Genomic DNA, 6,000 nt, shown 5'->3' with positions numbered 1-6,000 from the left:
CAGCTAGTTACCAAAATTACTGCTGCGACTAGACTGAATCTCGACTGCCCTTTATTGGCTTTTTAAAATTGTTTCTGAATGAAGGAGTAGCCTGTCAGAAAACTATTTTATTCCATCTGTTTTCCTGGTAAATAACAAAATTGTCTATTTGGGGTTTTTTTGCCTTCACTGCCATCCCATAATTCAGCACCAAATGTGGCATTGCAGCAGTTATCACACATGACTCATTTGTAATTTATTGGACATTAGCGAGGTCAGAATCATACTGAAGCCTGATGTTTGTAACATCTTGAAAATCACGGTTGCACGCCCGTCTTGGCTGCCATGGGCTCCTCAGACATGCCAGCTTGTAGCTAAATAAATATTGGCTGAGGGGCATTTGAAAAAACATATTGTCCTGGCTCAGCACTTGGTCCCCCTGCCCTCTGTTGCCAAAACAGGACAACGGGGGTCCAGAGCAGAATCTCTTTTCACATGAGCGGTTTGGTCAGCTTGCTGCCTCGACCTGCTCCTGCAGCCTTTGTGTCTGTGCCTACAGGTCCTCGAGTGTAATGTATTTACTCTGCTCTTCATCGCGTGGCTTGCGGAGGGGATCCTGGAAGCGTGCCATTTGTGCTATCACACTATGCCTATGTTTCTCATGTGGCTTATGAGGACAATGGTGCGCTTGTCCCATGTGTGTTTTGCAGTTTTTATGATAACCAGAGATATCTTTGTCACTCCTATTTATGACATGTGTTTTGAGACTGAGCCTCAAATATGAGTTAACCACAGCGGGGTTTATTTTCCTGTTATTTTTAGAGTCTGTGTGCTTATAATTGTTCGCTTATTTTCACTTGGAATACATTTTACTATAAATGTTTTCATTTGACACCAAGGCCGTGGTGCTTTTTTAGTGTTATCTGATATTTAATGACAAGTGCAAAAGAGTTATCATAGTGTATTTATACCTTTGCTTGTCTGCTTGATGACTCCCAAAATCTACTCCCAAACCTCCCTTTTTGCTGCACTTGCTATTTACTGTCCAACATTTCTCAAAACACACAGTTTCCCTCAGCTTTCCTCGCATTAGTCTCCACACTTAACCCTGAGCAGGAATCCGGAATAATATTAAGAAAAAATATTACTCTCTGTATTCAATTTAACTGGCGAATACCTCATGAATTCCTCTCTATCCAAGAAATTAAGGTGTATCGTAACAAGTGCATTATTTAGTAGATTTGACATGGCTGCCACATATTCGCCAAGAAAGAATTAACACGCCCGTGGAAAGGAAAGCAAGAAGAAGAAGAAGGAATCTAGTGAAAATAATTAATTAACACAGCCTATTTCTAGTCCTCCTCTTAAGCCTATTTAAAGGGCATTAGGTATTATGAATGTGAGGTGGTCTAAATTTACCCCGTATTATCTATCTTCATCTGACTACATTAGTATACTTTTCCAGGCTCCTTGCTTGCTATTTAAATCTCATTGCATGACTCTGAAATCCACCCTGTCTTTTGCTTGTGTATTTCACACTCAGATTATTTTTCCCACCAAGATTAATCTCTCTTTATAGCAGCTGTGATCAGACTTACGCACCTGAAAACTGTTAAACTAAAAAAGATAAACCCGACATGAGTATTTGCTAAATGGGTGAAAGACGCCCGTAAGTGACTTCAAGAAATTAATTATGTATATGCTAAAGAGAACTCATTTGGGAATTAAGGAGGATAAGTAGCAGTCCATTTTGTGCCTGTTAGGGCCTACACTGGCTGCATTAGGGAGAGCTAATGGGCCCTGGGAGGGGGTGGGGGGGGTGCATGGGAGGGGGTTGGACCCTTTGCAGCCCAAGGTCTCCAGGCCCCTGTGACAGATGGCTGGCCACCTCGCTGGGTGGCTGTGGCTACAAGGTCTGTCGTGAGGTTGATCCGTGGCGTTGACAGCGTCGCCGAGATCAAACGACATTGTGGAAGGTGAAGAGACGGGTGGCGTGCCAGGCCAGAGAGGCAGAGACGGTGTTAGGGCTCAGTTCGAGGGTTTTGGAGGAAGCTGCCAGTGCTGATATTTTTAGAACTAACTCACAGATACCTGATATTTTACATGTTTGCATACTACCTGAAAAAAAAAAGTCTTGAGGGATGTCTTTCTGTGAGGCTTAAAACCACAATACCCTGATGAGATAGTGAGATAGTACTAGCCTCTCGAACAGGCTGTCATGAAATACACTAAATATGCTTAACTTTTTGATGACAAAATAAGTTTCCAGGAATAAAGCTCAAGTTTTTCTCAGTTACAAAGCATTTGATACACCACATGTGCATTGAAAAAAAAAAAAATATATATATATATATATATCAGCTTGTTAGTCTCGGTAAGCGTGGCTGTAGGTATCGTCCTTAGTGCTGCATTACCATCATCTAGCAGACCTTCTGAAGGTACTTCACGTAATCTTGGTAACCGGCTACGGGGGGTCCAGGTTTCAAGCTTGGCCATGATCCTATAGTTCAGGTCAGTTCTTCTCGCACTCAACGAACCTTCTCCTGTCGCACTTGAGGCTTGGTACCCAATCTCGGGTGGGGGTGATGATATCTCCCCCCTGACCTGGCGTCCTGGCTCCCCCTTGCCGTAGCATTTATGTTGTACCTCGTCAATCTCTAGCTGTGAGAGCAGTCCCTTCTTTCGAATGTTGGAACACTGAGCTACTAGTTGTTTCGCCGTCATTGTGGATGTTGGGTATCGAAGAATCCATAGGTCCCTCATCCTATTCATGTAGCCCCTTCCGCCGGGGTTATTCGCGTAGTAGCATTCCAACAACGCCCTGTTTTCGTGTCGTGCCCACAGAAAAGCGCAGTCCTGGGAACAGTTAAGATACTGTGCAGGACCCTCAAGCTCCCAGGCCTCTGGTAGAGGACCCGAGCTTGAAGGATAAACCGCCCACAGGGGAGAGCTAGGTGTTTTTTTTTTTTTTTTTTACATATATGTATATATATATATATATATATATATATATATATATATATATATACATATATATGTACATATATATATACATATATATATATATATATATGTATATATATATATATATACATATATATATATATATATATATATATATATATATATATATACATATATACATATATATATATATATATATATACATAGTCAGAAAAACAACTCTTTATTACATCGACAGTGAAAAACAGGAGTGTCCAATATCCAGTTTTTCATTGAGACGAAGTAGCCACACGCTGTGTTCTCATGTTTATTAAGACACCAACATTACAGCAAACAGCTTTCATTAGGTTTCATCAGACTCTGATCAAAGCTGTTTGCACAAACGCTGGTGTCTTCATAGAGTCTCAGAAATGAAAACATAACATGTGGCTACTTCACTTGGATGGAATGATTTCTTTTGCACAAACACATTGACTGTAGAGCAGTATGTTCTATTCAGTGGGTACAGATAGTGGTCTACTGTGAGTTTTTGCTAACTTTTACAACAGACAGAATGGTATTTAGTTTAGGTTTGTATTAAGGATCTGTTTCGTTATACCAAAGTCGTTTCACTTATTCTACAGCATTATCATTTCTTGAATGGAATTCATGAGGAGCTTTTTAAATGGAAGAAAAGCTTTTCATGGACTCAAGAAAATGACTAAATTTAAAAAAAAAATCATTTTTTTGGAGTGTTTTCGTTGCTGTAAAACATGAACAGGATGTACTCCGTTGCACAGTAACATTTAATTACTCCTGAAATATGCCAACATTCTGACAAACAAAAGATTTAAAAGTGTTTCTACGATTCTCAGTGAAACGAAAGAGTTGATAAATCCCATTTGAAAAAGAGAAAGGCATCAATTCCCCACCACCAATGCCCCGTGGCACAAGAGGCCCGGCCTGTTAGGCGATTAGCCCGTCTTACATTCCGGGTGATCGGATTAGACGATTCCCACAGTCTAGTCTGAAACTACTCCCGACCCGCAGCTCCGGAGAGCATCTCAATATCCAATTTCACAGCTTTCTAAACCTGGATCACACAGGCTATTTATTACTGTCACAGTCTTTGTGTTGGGGGGGTGGAAGGGGTGGGAAGTTAGCTTTTGTGTTTCATCTGTTTCGAAGCAGGAAGATGATCAACAAGAGAGAGAGAAGCGTAATGAGTGAGGGACCTGTGGTGTTGCCTGAAACCTCCCGAAAACACAGGATCCTTGTTAAATTAGACAACAACCACGCTTGTTTCAGCAGTCAGCAGCTTCTCCGAGACCTTTGATCCGCACGCCGGCCCCGGTGACTGAAAGAAATTATGACCCAGGTTTGTGTGTGTGTGTTTGTGTCCTGCAGCACACTGCAGGGTGCTCTCTAATTGATAAAAAAGAAAGAAATGGAAGAGTAAAGAGTTAACTGTACTTTGAATTTAGGAATCACGACCTCTGAAGAAAATGAGGGTGTTTCAAAAACTTTTTGATTACTGCTCAGAATTGTACTCAGAAATGGTGATTCTGAACAGATGTAGCCAAAATAGAGCCTCCTAGATAATAAAACCATTTATGAGGCCGTCTTAAACTGGACCAGCAGCTGTAATAGGGGCCTCCATTATAGAGGCTTTATAATTTCCCTGCTTTTTCCTCTTAGAGCCTCTGTTGTTCCTCTGAATTACCTCTGAATGATTTATGCTCACTGGTCTGGCCACTGATAGACCCTGGCAACACAGATAGAAACACACTTAGGGCTTTTTGGTGTGTAAACACGCTGTATTAAAAGCCAACTTGTTTCAAACAGCCAAACACATTTGCTGCGACGGGGGCCACTCGGTGTCATTTCACTTGTCAAACACTGCAGTGTCACAGCCAATCAGGAGACTCCAGGGGCAGCACAAGCCATTTAACCTGAGCAAACACGGTGCGCCGTGAAGCCTGAGGATGACTTAAGAGCCTGAGCAAACACTGGCGAGAGCCATCGGGCACGAATCAAGGCAGCCTGGCTGAGGACAAGTCACTCTGGTAATGGGTTTGTGATGACTCAAGATCGAGCGGCCATCTGTTTGTTACAGTGGGGGAGGACCACAATTCACAGTTCAGATACACAGAATATTAGCCGGTAGTGCAGCAGAGGAGGGGAGGATTTGGCTGGTGGCACAGGATGTAAAGCATATGTCCATAAATGGTAAATATGTTGATAGCTGAGGCCCTGATTCCCTGAGTTGGGGCCAGATAACAGGATTTGCATGGCGATTTTCAGCCTCAGCGACAGAATGCCTTTAAAAGGTGTAAGACAACTAATCCTGCAAGTGACCTTCACACTATTCACGACATACAGGTGGAAAATGCTGCAGTGCTGTTGTCCCACCAGCAGCTCACCGCTCACATGGAAAACACACCACATATTTAAAGCACCAAAGTGTTTGCATTGGATTTCAATGATGGGACTTTGAATAAACCACAGTCATTTGTGTTCGGTCTGTAACCGTGAAGTTCATTTGAACAGTCAAACCACATACAGCCTCTGACGCAAAAACTGGTTCTCCTTGCACAGAGCTGCTTAGGGATAGTCCGCCTATGTAGTCCGGCACTTTACAGAAGGAATCTTACCTCTTGGAAATCCTTTAAGTGAAAGAGTACCATAATGTCAAGATACTTTAAACCCATCTTTGAATTAGTGAAATGTACTCGGTTAAAGTCCTGCTGTTAAAGTAGCAGGCCTGCACATTTTGGCATTCGATAAACTGCTGGGTTTTATATGTTACTGTAAACCACTGGATAGTATATAGTGTTTTACATCTATAAGGCATAAACAACTTGGAATCTGTTATCTTTAAATATAGATAGGACTGTAAATACATGTAGAAGGTAAAGTATAAATACAAAGTACAAAGAATTATACTTGAATAAATGCTCTTAATTTCTTTCCTCCACCACCAATGATAATGTCTACATGTTCCAATAATCTGCTGGATTATATTTTCTTATGTGCATTTTCTTCTTAAGAACAGAAGTGTGGTGCTGGAAAATATTT

This window comes from Neolamprologus multifasciatus, chromosome 11 (assembly GCF_963576455.1).
Source record: "Neolamprologus multifasciatus chromosome 11, fNeoMul1.2, whole genome shotgun sequence".
NCBI classification, from domain to species: domain Eukaryota; kingdom Metazoa; phylum Chordata; class Actinopteri; order Cichliformes; family Cichlidae; genus Neolamprologus; species Neolamprologus multifasciatus.
Note: the sequence above shows the minus strand (reverse complement) of the source record.